General features: G+C 45.1%; 1 protein-coding gene across 1 annotated transcript in view; it reads left to right on the top strand.

The window, feature by feature from the left end:
* The window catches only part of NUAK1 (NUAK family kinase 1), a 128,862-nt gene that overhangs the window by 48,794 nt on the left and 60,981 nt on the right, over positions 1 to 19,087 (top strand). The gene's annotated exons all lie outside the window — the stretch shown is intronic.

Raw genomic sequence — 19,087 nt, 5'->3', positions numbered from 1 at the left:
TCAGTTTATGAAACATGTCAATGTGTTTCAGCACCAAATAAACCTTGCACTGTATAACTATTGTGGCTCCCTACAATCGGACCTGTGTAATGAGGCCGACATTCTTGTGGATCTCTGCATCTAACTTGATGAGAAATTGAGGCAGAGAGAAGCCTTCCAGAATTAGCCTGGCACACGTCCTTGTCATTCAATCGAGTTGGCTTCAATGTTCCAGCAAAGCAGAAAGTTTTATGAGTTTCATGAATTAACCATAATATGTTTTTCCAGCTTAGGCAGCAGTCTGGGACACCGCTGATAATTTTCCACTCATCATTATACCTGTCTTCCAAAAATGTAAATATTTCATAGACAGAACGGTAGAAGTGGAAATGTCAGTGGAATATATGCAACATGAAACTCTAGCTTTTCAAGCATGACATCACTTTTTAGAAATACCAATGTCTTGATACAAAGGGATACAGGGCTCGGGGGAATTTACATTTGCCATCATTACCTTTAGTTGGTATTATTTTGCTATTGTTAAAGTTAAAGGTAACTGATCACCAGTTTTTTTGCCTTTATAAACCATGCCAATTATCTTTAAAAACATGTAAATAGGGTTCCTACAATCCCATTATACCCTCAGAGGTGCCCCTGCATACCTATAAAAAAGTGCTTTATTTATGTCCTGCGCTGCATGCAAATTAAGTGGTCCAGTCCGATGGGTGATAGGCATTGTTTATAAGGCAAAAAAATGTTGACAGGTTCCCTTTAAAGGAGTTTTTGAGTTTAGAAACAAACTTTCTTCTAATAGCAGCATTAGTGATGAGCGAATGTACTCATTACTCGGGTGTCCTCTGAGTATTTGTTAGTGTTCGGAGATTTAGTTTTCATCGCGGCAGCTGAATGATTTACAGCTACTAGCCTGCTTGATTACATGTGGGGACTCCCTAGCAACCAGGCAACCCCCACATGTACTCAGCCTAACTAATAGCTGTAAATCATTCAGCTGCCGCGATGTAAACTAAATCTCCGAGCAGTCATAAATAATCGGTCACCCGAGCGTGCTCGGGGGGGGGGGGGGGGGAAACCTGAGCAACGAGTACACTCGCTCATCACTAAACAGCATCACACTTGTCTATGAGCCAAGTGTGGGCCGAGCTGCAATACCACTTGCAAGCCTTGTATAGGCTGAAATCTACACAAACTTTCTAAATGCAGCAATGTCCTAATCTTACATCTATACGATGATCCCATGTAAGAACATGCCCTGAACGTTACATTCTGATTTTCATTTTTTTCAAGTGCAGAAACACCTGTACTAAAATTATATCACATGTGGCATATATTACAATTGTGCCAACAACAGTTCATGTTTTTCACATAAAATATATGGTAAATATGGCTACTCAACTTCTTACATTTTTTTAGGCGGTTCGAGTTTTCCGCAACCAATTTTGAGTTTCCAGTTACGTCGGAAACCCTGTTCATCCTCCTATTCTCTCTTGTCTCCATGCCCTATACATTTTCTGAAAATCTCTTCCTCATGTCAGACATTCCTCTTCTCAAACATTCACAGAATTTTAATGACTTTTATCGTTGTCTCTGAAATCTTATCTGAACGTACCTCCATCATACCTGTCCTCCATTGCTTAATGTATCAGACTTGGGCTCCCCACTTTAATATTTTTTTTACATGTTTCCACTTGGCTTATCTCATCATTTCTAGAGATTCACATTTCAAGTGTTCATTGTTAGTTTTAGTAATATATACTTCGTACCATGCCTCAAGAGATGTTGGTACTGTGTAAACCATATTAATAAATGATAAAACAAAGTTGATAACTGTCATAGGAGAACAAAACCTGTGTAATGTTCTTCATACTGTATATTTTTTGTTTTTAGCATTCTATTGCCTAAAACTATTTTAGAAGAATATATTATAAGAGTTCTTCATTTTGGACAATCCTAACTTGTTAGCAAGGTCTCTGAACTATACACAAAGTGTTCCCCTGCTTGGACTTCTAGTGTTGAGTTCTTATTTATGGCAGTAAGTGTATACCGTAATTTCCCTTCAGTGCCACTACAGGAGGAATTAGAGGAACTGTCGTGTATGTGTACATCGAGAAAAGTACAATTTTTGGCCACTATGACTCTATCCTACATTTTTTCTAATTGTTCCATTACAGGCTCTATCTCTTAATTTGAAATTGGCTTTGACCTGGTGGGTGAATACTAAATGCTATCATGTCTTCCATACAGTAAAGACAGAAAATGCAATCCTGCTTTTTTTCCCATTGGTAGCACACAGACAAAAGCTGCATATACATGGATGACTCTATCCAGTAGTATAGAGTAGTGTAGCGGTGAATCCAGCTAGAATCTATACATCTGTTTCTCTGGCTCTAATTCTTACTTACTTTTCAATCTGGTCCTGGCTCCTTCCCTCTGTTTAGACTTAAATTTTCTCTGTAAAAAATACCTCACTGTGCTTTCCGTCAATTTTGAGAAATATGTATTTAAACTGTTTTTTTAAATGAAAAATCGTGAGTATAGGAGGCAGGCAAGAGGCGGGAAATGGCTCATAATTGGTGAAAGAAGCCTATTTTTTTGCTAAGTTGTATTACAAATTTTCTTCGATTTCTTTATACTTTTGATTTATATTCAAAGTCCAATTCACATTTAGGCATTACATAGTACCCATCCATATCAGAACAGATCCTCTATATCAGTGATTCCCAAACTCCTGTCCTCATGGCCCCCAACACATCACGTTTTCATGATTTCTTTAGTATTGCACAGGTAATGGAAATATTATTCAGGCATCAGAAATAGCCAGAGGTTCTGTCATCTGTACAATACTAAGGAAATCCTGAAAACATGATGTGTTGGGGCCGTGAGGACGGAGTTTGGGAAACACTACTCTAGATAGAGAACTGCTCTTATATAACTACTCTTTGCTCTGGTCAAGTGATGAGACTTGTGAACAGAGGACCTCTATATTTCCTAACTTGGGTATATGAAAATAACTTTCTAAACTGGAGAACCTGTTCGTTTTTGCTATCATTCGTATTGATCTCATTATATCTCAAAACACAGCTGCAGTGTTCTTAGAACATTGCTATCAGAAGACGGCAAGAACGTAGAGGTGCCATTTATGTGATGCCTATTGGTGCTTACAGCACCTATTATATAGCCTTGTGAGCCATAATTAAAGCACCACAGTGGCTGGTTTTTTTCCAGCGCTGAAGTGGCGCTTTAAATGTAAGTACCATGCCCCTGTCATATACTCACCCTGCCGTGTCTTCACCAACTTTGGCATCACTCCAGTCCTGCAGCACCATTTTGTGAGTTGAGCGCAGCTTCTGACTGGCCAGAAGTCAGAAGCTACGTCACAAGCTCTCAATGCAAATCTAGGAGAGCCAGAACGAGACTCTCATAGAGATGTATTGAAAGGTGACGTACTACAAGAAACACTGGAGCTGTGCCTGCTGGCAGGTCTCTTAGCCGGAGACCGACGGGAATGACTCTGGAAAACGATGAAGGCAGCGGGTGAATATGAGTCAGGGCAGCGGAATTCCATTTAAAGTACCACTCCAGCAGTGCGATAAAAAAAACTAGGCGGAGTGGTGCTTTACTAGGTGTCGAACGTTCATATCTGTTTACATTACTTAGCTCTTTGTTTGCTGCATACATTGTGAAAGCTACCAGCATAAAATGATAACATATATCTGGGGGGCTAAATATTCATGGGTTGGTGTATGTCAGAAAACTATTTTTTTTTCTTGTGTAGTCAATGGGGATAAGCAAATAAATTTCAGTGGAATTGAATTCTACTCAAAGTTAACAATAATTCGAACTGCTAAAGCTGCAATTTTCCTGAACTGTAAAGTGTGATCGAAAGGTTAAAAAATCATTTACCTTACTGCCCTCCTCTCCAGAACCTTTACTCCTCACCCTTCTCATCACCTGTCTGGTCCTTGTCACATCTTCTGATCCTGTTGCATACACTGAAATCCCCAAGGTCACGTTGCAAGTTTGACATTATGACTTTCCCTGGAAGTCCAGGCTGGAGAGGTAAAGGTGCATTTCTTATTTTCTGCATATTACGTTTATTATAGCTCTGGGATCTGTAAAGACACCAGAGCTTCTTAGGTGACATTATATTCAAGGAAAATAACTTCTATGTAAATCAAATTTCCTGGGAAAAAAGCACCCAAACAGGTTAATTCGAATTTTTCCTTATCTGCTCATCTCTAATAGTCAACTACCCTATTATACAGACGAAAAACAACAACTATGGTTTGTTTTTAACAGTAGGCGATGTATGCCATAGACTGTATGTCGATACAGTGTGTAAACCTGATGGAATGCTAAGATGTGATTTGAACAGTTGATGAATTTGATTGAAAGAGAGATGCTATGAAAAATGGATACTACCTAGGAAGATATAGTGATACTGTATAAAATCGGAGATAATGTAGAATTTTACAGACTTTTAACAGTTACTTTTGTGTATCATTGAAGGAGAAATGTTACCCCTTGGATCCAGGTCAGACGCCTCTCACCCAGCCAAACCAGATCTCACACTTTGCACTGATGAGGGGCAGCACCCCGAAACACAGTGTCTGCAAATTGAGATTCTGGTTTTGGCTTTTATCCTATGTTATGAGACAAGGTTCCTTAAAGGGTGACTATTGACTTTTAGGATTGCTACTTCCTATAGGTGACACTAGAGTTCTCCTCTTCCTCTCTGAAGAGACAATTTGCATCTTGAGTAACTGAATGGCACAATTCTGGTCTTTGTTATGGGTATGTCAATGTAAACCCCCTCATATCCACTTCGGCATTTACGATAGGAAATGCAGCCAAGCGCGTGGCTCATGAGAGGGCTCTTGCTAGGCAGCATGAACTTTATTCATGGCACAGCCACATTTTTGCTAAAATTTAAATGTCCTATTGTTGGATGCTTGTTTGAAAATCTTTATTAAAGTAAAAGAATTTCTTCTGTGACACAATCTTATGCAGCATTCTCACATTTCTCCTTAGTTGAACCCCAGCATGATCAACATGGAACAGATATAGTATATAATATACTGTATGAAAGATTTGTGTTCTACATGACTTTAATAACTTTATACGAAACAAAATCTAATCATAACCTTCTAATTTAAGGTTGTAGACAGGGCAGTTTGACCTGGGACACCTTAACATTTTCAAGAGGTTTCATTAAGTGTCTTGAATGGCAAGTATTGCTGATAGTTACACATTTATTCCACTACTTGTGACATGTGTTACACTTTTATAGCTTTTAGTCTACCTTCTTATCCAGTGATTGATTGCCTAACTTGCGTTTAACAGCCATCGTAAAAATATTTGAATGCTAAAGTCATGTAGCTTTAATGTAAACTATATATTACATGTAAAATACATTTTCTTTTATAAAAGAATGAGAGCAGCAATTATAACATGTTGTATTTTTTTGTTGAACTACATCTCCCAGCACTCACTTTCTGCAGTGCATCTGCATTATAGTACATAGTTCCCCCTTTTGTAGATTTCATGAATATAGCAGCATATAATAATTATGTAGACACAACTGAATTGGTTATTTAAATCTCATAAAGAAAAAGAGTGTCAAATGGGAAATTTTCAAATTAGAGATGAGGAAATTTATTTCAATTCAAACTCACCTTCAACAAATTTTTCACCAAAATGTAATTTGTAACAAATTGATCAACCATAAATTACAAATACTGCAAAGCCTCCACTTCCCCTGAAAAGATGCTTGAAACACTCTGAGGTCTCCTAGTACTGTATTCCACCCCTTTTGAGCTCTTTTATACAAACACAGCCTCAGTAATGTCAAAGTGACTTCAGCATATACACAAATAGTAATCAGTAGTACACAATATCGCGTTTAATAACACAGCTTAAGGACAGACTTTCATGTTGTTGATTTGCTTTGTCATTAAATTATTAAAAAACAGTCCAAAAATTATCCCTCTTTGTCTTCTCTGATCAGCCAAACCGTTCTGTCGCTGTCTGTGAGTCCAAGACAACTACTGAAATTTCCTGCTAAGGAACTGTTCCTAGGTCATCAAACCTGGTTTGACCTTGTATTTTATGAACAAGGCATGCATGGGCCTGGACTTGAGGATAACCATCAAATCTTGTATCAACGTTCTATCAACTTTATGTGTTGCTTTCTTTGTACATGGTAAAACATTGCAAAGTATAAAGTCAGGGTTTAACTCCTGGCTTGCTTACCCTCTAACTGTATGAGTTAGTTATGAGACATAATACTACATCAGCCTTTTATGGACCAGGTCCTAGACTGAGGCTCATCCTGCCCAGGGGCCTACTGAAATCACACTAGTCAAGGCACCAAAAATCCTCATTTTAGCCCATGAAGTTTTGTTTAACAAAAACAATTGCCTTTTGTGCCTAGTAAATTCCCAAAAAATTGCAAATTTTTGCAATAAAAAAATGTAAATGATGGTAAAGAAAATTGTACTTATGAATGGCTACCCATACATTTTAGTTTGAACTTTTTGTTTGCCTTTTGTTCACAATCAAATTGAGGATACTGTAAGAAAGCAGGAGGTAAAGGCCTGAATGGCAGGGGTAGTGTCACTGAGGCGGCTAGCCTCTGTAATGTAAAGTCTGTGCCAATAGCACTAGATTACTGAGAGGGTTTTTATTCCACTGGATTTTGGGTCCAGAAAGAGCCTGGGTGGGAAAGGTCACTCCCATACTCCTGTCCTGGTCTTGCAGGTATAATAAAAGACAGCTGTGGTAGCTTAGCAGAGTGCGTTGTGTTGGACCTGGAGAAAGACAGTTAAAGGTGGACAGTCTATGCTAGAGACTGAGAAGTGCCTGGAATGCCCATTGGTGAGACCGTTTTGATCTTCTTTGCCTTACACAGGGAAAGGACTGTTTTGTTATTCATTTGTGCTAAATAAAGGACCCTTTGTTTTTCATTTGTGCTGAAGAAAGGCTGTTTTCAAATTGGAGCTGTAAAGTTTATTAAGGACTTTCTTCTGTTTTCATATAAACTCTCTGTGCCTGCTCTGTGCCTGTGCGTTTCCATGAGGCTACCAGATAGCAGAAACCCCTACAGTGCGTATCTTATGCAATGAGCATATGTAACTTTGCTCTAGTACTGGGCAACCATGATGTTTTGGCATTATTGCCTACTAAGTTGCCTACTTGTAGTTGATAAAGAGCCATCTAGTGTGACATTGGATACAACATTCTGCGATTGCGTTTGGATACGGGAAAATGTTAATTAAGGAATATGTGAAATACACAAGGTGTGGAGGTGTCTTTAGTAAAATCTGAACCACTTGTAGTAGTGCATTGCCATTGTTCAAAGCACTGAGTCAATAATCATGAAAGTAATTTAAAGGGGTTTTCCGGTCCAAATCGATAAGTTTGCAGTCCATCTGTGTGACTGCAGACTTATAAATCCTCCCCAGCGCACACACTGCAGAGATTCGCCGGTTTCTGAGTTGGGACCGGAGCGTATGTATGAGTTCTACATACTCACACCCACTGGATGGCCATGTCACTGGACCAGGTGTGGCCTCGTTCAATACAAGAGTATGGAGCATGCCATGCCCTTTTGATGGGCTCTGGGCAGGAGTGACTGCAGACTTACCAATTTGGAGCTGACAAACTGTTAAGGACTGGCGGAACGCACCAAGTATAGAAGATATGAAACTAGGTGCGTTCGCAGTCCGAGGTCCACCGTGCAGGTAAAAACCCTGCTGCTAGTAAGACGGACTATATGGCGGTACTATAAGTATACACGCACGGGTTAACTTCACCCTGCGTGAAGGAAGCGATCCTGTTGAGCCACAGGACCGCGGTACCGCACATAGAACGCGAGCAAGAAGTCAGCGAACACAACCCCAACACAGGATTGAAGTCCGATTAGACCACTTGCTGGCACAACACCGCAACTGGGTGTGTAAGGAAACTATAAAAATAGTATATAAAGGCACGAGAGTGCATGCAGTGCCGCACTGACGGACGCCACTAACCACCCAGGCTTGGGTAAGGAAAGCGCAGAGGAAGCGCACGGCGCCGTACAGGCGGTCACAGCAACTAGACGCTGTTATGTGTGTAACGTGCTGTTGGATAAGTCGGGCACTAGATAGCAAACATACACCTTCCGCGAACAGTCATCCAATAGGGAGGGTATTTTAAAGAGCGACTCTCACTCACAACACACACAGCAGAAGACATAAAATTGCCCTCTGCCCCAGAATCCACGCAGAGCTCTACCGAGTGGGAGGATGAGCCAAAAGTAATTGTCCCCTTAAAGGACAATTTGGAGGCAAACGTCGCAGTGTCTAGTGCACCTCCACCTACTACCACTAGACGCTGACGTTTCCTCGACCGCTGATGACATCTGGTGGCAGGATGTCCTGACTGTTGGCATACATGGCAAACCTGGGGTGCACGAGCGGTCTGGGACTTAGATCCCGCTCGTGACACTACCTTAGGTTCATGGGGCTCAGGAGCCTGGACTGGAGATTCCAAAGGTTTGGCGAAGGTGGGAGCCAGCCGAAACCTCTGCCTACACTGGGCTCGCTCTAACCTCCGCTCGTGAAAACGGAGGTCAATATGAGTAGATACTGTTATTAATTCTTCCAGTGTGGCGGGAATCTCCCTAGTGGCCAGGGCGTCCTTAACGTGGTCAGCCAGCCCCCTCCAAAATGTAGGGATAAGGGCCTTATCCGAAGACTCCAGCTCAGATGCTAGAGTGCGGAAGTGGACGGCAAAAAGGCTGACCATGGACGAGCCCTGAGTCAATGCCAACAGTTGGAGCGCCGTATCATGGGTGACACGATGTCCTAAAAAGACCTGTTTCAGAGTGCTCAGGAATAACGGAGCACTCTGCACCACATGATCGCCACGCTCCCACAGCGGCGTAGCCCACTGCAACACCCTGTCCGACAATAAGGATATGATAAAGCCCACCTTAGCCCGCTCTGTAGGGAAACGAGAGGCCAGAAGCTCGAGATGTATTGAGCACTGACTCACGAAACCCCTACAGGACTTACTGTCACCAGAAAATTTCTCTGGTAGCGGGAGGCGAGATAGCGTCGGTACAGGGGCGGCGGTGGACAAGGTAGCTGCAGCCACACTTGCAGCCTGAACAGCGACAGCAGTAACATCCACCGCTGAGGTTGAATGCTCTAGAGCCGCCAACCTTCCCTCCAGCTGCTGGATGTACCGCCGTAAACGCTGATCGTCCGTCATTACTAGCCAGACCTTGGCGCTAGTATTATGTTAAGGACTGGCGGAACGCACCAAGTATAGAAGATATGAAACTAGGTGCGTTCGCAGTCCGAGGTCCACCGTGCAGGTAAAAACCCTGCTGCTAGTAAGACGGACTATATGGCGGTACTATAAGTATACACGCACGGGTTAACTTCACCCTGCGTGAAGGAAGCGATCCTGTTAAGTCACAGGACCGCGGTACCGCACATAGAACGCGAGCAAGAAGTCAGCGAACACAACCCCAACACAGGATTGAAGTCCGATTAGACCACTTGCTGGCACAACACCGCAACTGGGTGTGTAAGGAAACTATAAAAATAGTATATAAAGGCACGAGAGTGCATGCAGTGCCGCACTGACGGACGCCACTAGCCACCCAGGCTTGGGTAAGGAAAGCGCAGAGGAAGCGCACGGCGCCGTACAGGCGGTCAGAGCAACTAGACGCTGTTATGTGTGTAACGTGCTGTTGGATAAGTCGGGCACTAGATAGCAAACATACACCTTCCGCGAACAGTCATCCAATAGGGAGGGTATTTTAAAGAGCGACTCTCACTCACAACACACACACATATTATCAAGACAATACTAGCGCATGGCCGTGCGGTCATGCGCAGTTTATATAGTTGCAGCACAGGAAACAGCTACAGAAGTTTTGCCCTTTCAGGACCTGCCAAAAGGACCAATGGGATGTGCTGCAGTACCTGAGCATGTGACCCTCGATCTCCAACGGGAGATCTTGCCCTGGGCATGCTCAGTGTGTGCCAATAAGGACATAGTCCCAGGAAAGCCCGCTCGCCGCAAATCAGTGCAGGGTACAACAGGAGAGCCGGAAAAGGCAGCAGTAACCCTTTGCACAGAATCAGTCCCAGCAAGACGCTGGGAGCGACGCCTATGCTGAGCAGAGCCCACTGCGGCCGAAGCAGAATGGGAGACCGCAGCAGACACGGATCGAGATTCCCCCTGTGCAGCAGAGGAAACTCGACTCCTAACATTACCCCCCCTCCTAGGGCCCCCCCCTCCTTGGGCCTCGCTACGTTCGAAGGCAGCAATAAGCTGCGGAGCCCGAATGTGCTCAGCAGGCTCCCAGGACCTATCCTCAGGGCCGTAACCCTTCCAGTCCACCCAAAAAAAATTTTTGCCACGTACCACCTTGCACCCCAAGATAGCGTTCACCTCGAAATCGTCCGTAGACGAACCCGATGTCTCGGCAGATGACTCAGAAAACCGGGACATGTATACGGGCTTAAGGAGGGACACATGAAAGGTGTCGGTGATACCAAGGCGTGGAGGAAGGGCCAGACGGTAGACCACAGGATTAACCTATCCGAGGACCTTGAAGGGACCCAAGTAGCGAGGAGCAAACTTAGTGGACTCAACTCGCAGCCTGATGTTACGGGCAGAGAGCCACACCAAGTCGCCAGGAGCAAAGGTCGGCGGCGGAGGACCTCATTCTCTCCTTAGAGGCCCGAATGGCATCCTGAGTGCGGTCCCAAATATCCCGTGCCTCCACAGCCCAGTCTGCCACCCTGGAGTCTGCGGAAGACACGGGCATAGGCACAGGTACCCGTGGATGCTGACCATAGTTGAGGAGGAATGGGGTTTGTCCAGTGGAGTCGGCTACGGCATTGTTCAGTGCAAACTCTGCCCACGATAGCAAGGATGCCCAGTCATCCTGCCTGGCTGAAACAAAATGTCGCAGGTATGTGACCAAGGTCTGGTTGGCCCTCTCTACCAACCCATTCGTCTCGGGATGATAAGCGGAAGAGAGATTCAACTCAATACTGAGAAGACGACAAAGTTCTCTCCAGAACCGAGACGCAAACTGGGGACCCCGGTCACTGACAATTTTGTCAGGCATACCATGTAGGCGGAAGATGTGTTTAATGAACAACGCTGCCAAGGCCCGTGCAGAAGGTAACCGTGGTAGCGGCACCAAATGCACCATTTTTGAGAAATGATCGGTGATGACCCAAATGATGGTACAGCCGCGAGATTTGGGTAAACCCACGACAAAGTCCATCCCGACCATCTCCCAGGGCCTATCTGCCACCGGCAAGGGATAGAGCAACCCAGCTGGCCTTTGCCGCGGAGATTTATTTTTGGCGCAGGAGACACACGCCAGAATATAATCCCTGACATCCCGGACCATATGCGGCCACCAGTACGTCCTCGCCAGTAGCTCAGATGTCCTCTTTGTCCCAAAGTGTCCACCCACCCTGGACGAATGAGCCCAAGAGAGAAACTCCGGTCGCAAATTAATGGGCACAAAAGTCTTGCCCGGAGGCACAGACTCCAGCGAAACCGGTGCTACGGTTCTCAGAAGGGACAATAAGCCGAGGCTCCTCTTCCTCCTCTTCAGTTGACATAAGGGAGCGAGAGAGAGCGTCAGCACGAATATTCTTCTCCCCGGCGAGATAATGAAGGGAAAAGTGGAACCGGGAAAAGAACAAGGACCATCTGGCTTGGCGAGAATTTAGCCGCTGGGCTGTTTGCAAGTAGACCAAATTTTTGTGGTCCGTGTAAACTTGGAAGGGAAACCGCGCACCTTCCAGAAGGTGTCTCCACTCTGAAAAGGCCAATTTCATTGCTAGCAACTCCCTATCCCCGATGGAGTAGTTTCTCTCTGCTGGCGTGAAGGTCTTAGAGAAGAAGAAGCATGGATGCTTCCGACCTTGAGCATCCTTTTGATAGAGGACTTCTCCAGCACCAACGGATGAGGCATCCACCTCCATTAGGAATGGCTTATCCACATCGGGACGATGTAAGATGGGAGCGCTAGCAAAGTGGGACTTAATAGAAGTGAAGGCCTTGGAGACCTCTTCCGACCACAATTTGGGATTCACTCCCTTCTTGGTGAGGGCTACCAAGGGAGCTACCAGAGTTGAGAAGTGGGGAATGAACTGGCGGTAATAGTTAATGAACCCCATAAAGCGCTGCACCGCTTTAAGAGAATGGGGCTCTTGCCAGTCCATCACAGCCTGTAGTTTGGCAGGATCCATAGCCAATCCCTGGGCGGAGATGATATAGCCCAGGAACGGTAAAGACTCCTGCTCAAACATACACTTCTCCAACTTAGCATAAAGAGAGTTTGCCCATAGGAGGTCGAAGACTCTGCCAACATCTCTCCGGTGGGAGTCTATATCTGGAGAAAAGATGAGAATATCATCCAGATAGACTACAACTGAGGTGGAAAGCATATCCCGGAAGATGTCATTGACAAAGTCTTGGAAAACGGCTGGGGCATTACAGAGCCCGAAGGGCATCACCAGATACTCATAGTGCCCATCTCTGGTGTTAAACGCCATTTTCCATTCGTCCCCCTCACGGATGCGAATCAGGTTATAAGCACCCCGCAGATCTAATTTAGTAAACACTCTAGCTCCCCGAAGCCTATCGAAGAGCTCGGATATCAAGGGCAAAGGATACTTGTTCTTAACGGTGATAGCGTTAAGACCCCTGTAGTCTATGCATGGACGTAGTTCCCCATTCTTCTTCTGCACGAAGAAGAACCCTGCCCCAGCAGGTGACACTGACTTCCTGATAAACACTCTTGCCAGATTCTCTTGAATGTACTGAGACATGGCCTCCGTCTCCGGGAGAGATAATGGATAAACTCGACCCCGGGGAGGCTCCGCACCAGGCAAGAGATCGATAGGACAGTCATAGGGGCGATGGGGCGGAAGGGTCCCCGCCGCCTTTTTGGAGAACACGTCTGCGTAAGACCAATATTGCTTGGGGAGAGAGGATAGATCTGTGGGTACCTCAGTAGTAGCAACCTGAACGCACTCTCGGTGACACCTAGCCCCACATGATTCACCCCATCCCAGAATTCTGCCTGAGGACCACTCGATGTGAGGAGAGTGGTACCGTAACCAAGGTATCCCCAACAGGACCTCATCAGTCCCCTCAGGAATGATGAGCAGAGATATAATCTCCTGATGGGATGGTGACATGGACAGAGTAAAAGGGATGGTCTGATGTGTTATCTGTGCGGGGAGTGTCGACCCATTCACCACTCGTACCGTTACTGGTTGAGGTAGCATAACCAGGGGTATTGCGTGACGTTGGGCGAAAGCAGAAGACATAAAATTGCCCTCCGCCCCAGAATCCACGCAGAGCTCTACCGAGTGGGAGGATGAGCCAAAAGTAATTGTCCCCTTAAAGGACAATTTGGAGGCAAACGTCGCAGTGTCTATTGCACCTCCACCTACTACCACTAGACGCTGACGTTTCCTCGACCGCTGATGACATCTGGTGGCAGGATGTCCTGACTGTTGGCATACATGGCAAACCTGGGGTGCACGAGCGGTCCGGGACTTAGATCCCGCTCGTGACACTACCTTAGGTTCATGGGGCTCAGGAGCCTGGACTGGAGATTCCAAAGGTTTGGTGAAGGTGGGAGCCAGCCGAAACCTCTGCCTACACTGGGCTCACTCTAACCTCCGCTCGTGAAAACGGAGGTCAATACGAGTAGATACTGTTATTAATTCTTCCAGTGTGGCGGGAATCTCCCTAGTGGCCAGGGCGTCCTTAACGTGGTCAGCCAGCCCCCTCCAAAATGTAGGGATAAGGGCTTTATCCGAAGACTCCAGCTCAGATGCTAGAGTGCGGAAGTGGACGGCAAAAAGGCTGACCATGGACGAACCCTGAGTCAATGCCAACAGTTGGAGCGCCGTATCATGAGTGACACGAGGTCCTAAAAAGACCTGTTTCAGAGTGCTCAGGAATAACGGAGCACTCTGCACCACATGATCGCCACGCTCCCACAGCGGCGTAGCCCACTGCAACACCCTGTCCGACAATAAGGATATGATAAAGCCCACCTTAGCCCGCTCTGTAGGGAAACGAGAGGCCAGAAGCTCGAGATGTATTGAGCACTGACTCACGAAACCCCTACAGGACTTACTGTCACCAGAAAATTTCTATGGTAGCGGGAGGCGAGATAGCGTCGGTACAGGGGCGGCGGTGGACAAGGTAGCTGCAGCCACACTTGCAGCCTGAACAGCGACAGCAGTAACATCCACCGCTGAGGTTGAATACTCTAGAGCCGCCAACCTTCCCTCCAGCTGCTGGATGTACCGCCGTAAACGCTGATCGTCCGTCATTACTAGCCAGACCTTGGCGCTAGTATTATGTTAAGGACTGGCAGAACGCACCAAGTATAGAAGATATGAAACTAGGTGCGTTCGCAGTCCGAGGTCCACCGTGCAGGTAAAAACCCTGCTGCTAGTAAGACGGACTATATGGCGGTACTATAAGTATACACGCACGGGTTAACTTCACCCTGCGTGAAGGAAGCGATCCTGTTGAGTCACAGGACCGCGGTACCGCACATAGAACGCGAGCAAGAAGTCAGCGAACACAACCCCAACACAGGATTGAAGTCCGATTAGACCACTTGCTGGCACAACACCGCAACTGGGTGTGTAAGGAAACTATAAAAATAGTATATAAAGGCACGAGAGTGCATGCAGTGCCGCACTGACGGACGCCACTAACCACCCAGGCTTGGGTAAGGAAAGCGCAGAGGAAGCGCACGGCGCCGTACAGGCGGTCACAGCAACTAGACGCTGTTATGTGTGTAACGTGCTGTTGGATAAGTCGGGCACTAGATAGCAAACATACACCTTCCGCGAACAGTCATCCAATAGGGAGGGTATTTTAAAGAGCGACTCTCACTCACAACACACACACATATTATCAAGACAATACTAGCGCATGGCCGTGCGGTCATGCGCAGTTTATATAGTTGCAGCACAGGAAACAGCTACAGAAGTTTTGCCCTTTCAGGACCTGCCAAAAGGACCAATGGGATGTGCTGCAGTACCTGAGCATGTGACCCCCGATCTCCAACGGGAGATCTTGCCCTGGGCATGCTCAGTGTGTGCCAATAAGGACTTAGTCCCAGGAAAGCCCGCTCGCCGCAGATCAGTGCAGGGTACAACAGGAGAGCCGGAAAAGGCAGCAGTAACCCTTTGCACAGAATCAGTCCCAGCGAGACGCTGGGAGCGACGCCAATGCTGAGCAGAGCCCACTGCGGCCGAAGCAGAATGGGAGACCGCAGCAGACACGGATCGAGATTCCCCCTGTGCAGCGGAGGAAACTCGACTCCTAACACAAACCACTTTAAATTCGCTAGCCTTAATTGCTGATGTCTTGGTGGAGTAGACCTAGCAGCACAACATCCATTCAAAAAGCAGCCCATGGTCTCTACCATATGAGATTACAAAGTACGGATTTATTTCTTCAAGAAATAGTGGCAGATAGGTGTTTCAGAGCAATGCTATGCACATTCAATCATTTCGCAAAAAGCAGTACAATCTACATGGTACAACAGTGCTTGTGATGAACTTAGACATTATAACTTGAGTTTCCACACAAGTGGATGATTGTATGCTTCTTTCCTGGGCACACATATAGCTGAGTACGGAAAGCAATAGATGAGCAAGATGATGATAATAATGATGACACTACCAGACACTATTTGAGGAGGTGGCCTGGCTAAAAGAGAGATAAGCCTTGCTCTTATTGCGGAACAGCTTGCTTTTCCCATGTAATGTCACTTCATGTGCTGATGGAAAGCCATAGTTCCTAGTCTATTCGAGCCTAGATTTCCAAGATGTATTTTTCTCCTGCAGAGGCTGCACACTGCCAGGAACTTGGAAAATAATTCTCACAGCCAAGATGTCTACACATGGGACTCACCACAATCTTCTTTCAGGTGGTGTTGAGCACCCTCCACCAGCAGCTGTTGTTGTATCCTGCTCCCAAGCTGACTGAAGAAGAAGCCCCCAGAAGATTTTTTTCCAAACATAGGCTCCTCTCTTTGTTGTTGATACCATCACTCTCCTCCTCCAATGGCTTCTTTGTCACCCCAGTCTGGTTCCCAGGTCTTGTCCACCAAACAGTCATCATCATCCATTACTCGACTGATTGTTGCATCAGTGTGGGAAATGTCCAGAGTTCTCTGTGCCCCACCCACTTTCCACTTTTAGATTTGCCCTGACAGGGTGCTACTGCCACCTTGGCAACCAAAGCCACTGCCCCTAGCGCCACAGTTGAGAGCCGTCAACACAGCTAGACATTTGAATTGTGTTCTCCACCTTCTCTGACCCTAAGTCTTCTGAGTGTAAAGGCTGACTGTTCAACTCTTAGAGTCAACTAGAAGAAATATCTTCCTTAGCTCCTTCACCACCACCCTCCCCATGAAGTGTTGCGATTTAGGGGATAAAGATGATGTTACATTGTGATGGTCTCTGGTAATGAAGGGGGACCTCAAATTGTCCATGGAACTGGGACCCTAACTATCCCTGTCTCAGGGGTACACTTTAAGGTAGAGAGGCCGAGTCTCTTACCTTACTATGCTCCTGTTAAACCCTGATCTGTTCCCTCCCCCACCCCTTGAGGTATGGGGCAGAAATATAATCTAAGAAAGACACAGACAAAACGGGGATAGCAAAAAACCTCTTTTATACAAAAGCACTAACCAACAATAGGGAGGTCACTAGGGACAGGGAGGAATTAACTAAATGGAAACAGGTACCAGGAGATGAGCACACGTACTACAGCAAACCACAGGACACTTCTACAGCAACTCTACTTCATTCACTTAGCTTTCACCAGCAGGAACTAGAAGGCCTGACCAGTTTATATAGGAAGAGGTAATGACCTGATCAGAAGCAGCTGAAATGGAGCTGCATGTGTCTTACCAGCATAGAAAGGGTCATTAATCTCTTCAGCACCAGAAGAAACTAAATCCATTTAATATGGGACACAAATCACACCATCTCTAAAGAAGACCTGCGATTCATTACCCGATGTGACCGTTACTTCAGGTCTTCCAGGGGACCTCAATATACAAAAAACTCCGGCACACTAAGAGTCCAAAAAGAATTTAACTATTTCATATATTTTTTATTATTCAAAATGGGATTTCCAAAAGTAAAGAAGATCGTTCTGTACACTTGAATAGGACATATACAATTTTTCAACGTTTCGGCTAACAAGCCTTTCTCAAGAGATGTCCGTCTGAAACACACATATATATAAAAAAGAATCAATCAATACAGAAACAATAATATTACCAAAGAAACAGGAAAATAACCCCATTCACACATCCTATGGAGTATAGCATAATCTTATATATATGAGATCAAAAAACAAAAAACAAAAACGTCATCCGACCGATTGGAAATTAGGAAGAGGCTACCGACTTCAGTATAAGAAATCCTTCTTATATGGATATACCGGGACGCTCAGAAAAAGCCACCAACATATGTAAACAATGAAAAAACGAAAAAGGATCAAGAAAAAGAGACTAAATCCCATTCTAAAAACGAAACATGCGTCATATCACCACATGACCGTATAAGTGAACCGATATTCTAGATACATCCCCACTAATAATCCATCACCACCATAAGTGAATATCAAATAAAAGACCATACTTGCTAATACGCAGAACTAGGCAGGGAAATCCACTGTAGAAAACAAACAAACAAAAAGATAATCTACAACGGGCACCTATATCCAATCTGTGGAGGGGCGCCAGAGAGAAGCGCCACAGGGAAAACCCCAGGATAATTACCTTGTCAGCGTGTCACCAATGAATATCACACCTGATGCGGATGACCGAGGAACCGTGACCGCTATGTGAGAGGCACGAGTGTGAAAGAACCGGCGTGCGAACGGCTTTTACCTTATCCGGTGTAGTAACTTCCGGTTTAAAGGTCCGAGCACAGACATGCGCCGTGAGATCGGGTGAAAGCCGAGGGGACCGAGTAGTGCCGGAAATTGCCGAAATAGTGCGCACGCGCTGGGGAGACCCCGCCCAGAAACTACATGCCGCTGGTATGCTGAAAGAAAAAAAGAAAGAAGAAAGGGGATAAATACACAATTGAGCGCTCTAAAATCTTAATTAGAGAAATACTATATGGGCACCTGTAAGAAAACAATCACAGGACTTAGTAAAATAAAATGAAATGTATATACATTTTTATCCAGGTTTACATTGTTACATATAGAAAAGTATATAACTGTTTATACAACACAGAGGAACTTCAACTTTTAGAAAATTAAGCACAGAAACGGAATCCATACAGAATGGTGAAAGTACTACAATTAATCACATATTCAAATCGGAATATAGAAACTTTATGTCCAAGTTAATTCCACTAATACGAAACCTCATATTCTCTATTTAAACCATTTGGAAATAATGTCTGCAACGTGTAAATCCAGAAGGATTCACGCTCTTTCAACTTTTTGATCCTGTCACCCCCCCTCCTAGATAAAGGCACATGGTCAATAACTTGATACCTTAATTGAGCTACCGTATGATTATTATGCAAAAAATGGGACGGAATGGGTAAGAGAGTTCTACCACAACGAATAGTGGATTTATGCTTAGAAATACGGTCTCGGACATGCTGGGTGGTCTCCCCAACATATCCGAGACCGCAAGGACACTTTATCAAATACACTACAAATGAAGAATTGCAGGTGAAATGGCCTCTGATAGGAAAACGTTTACCAGAACGAGGATGTGTAAAAGAATCACCCTTGGTTATATTTGAACATTGGTGGCAACCCAGACATGGGAAGGTACCATTCCGTGGTGAAGACAGGACCCTCTGTATAGATCCCTTACTGCTAGGTCCCACGTCTGCTCTAACTACGTAATCTTTAATATTGGAGCAACGTTTATTACAGATAATTGGATTAACATTAAATTCTTTCACCTGAGGATAAGCATTTTTTAGAATATCCCAATGTTGAAGGATGCACTTATTAATGAAAGAATTAAATGGATGAA

This window comes from Ranitomeya imitator, chromosome 4 (genome assembly GCF_032444005.1).
Source record: "Ranitomeya imitator isolate aRanImi1 chromosome 4, aRanImi1.pri, whole genome shotgun sequence".
Lineage (NCBI taxonomy): Eukaryota > Metazoa > Chordata > Amphibia > Anura > Dendrobatidae > Ranitomeya > Ranitomeya imitator.
This window is presented reverse-complemented; position numbering and strand designations above follow the sequence as displayed.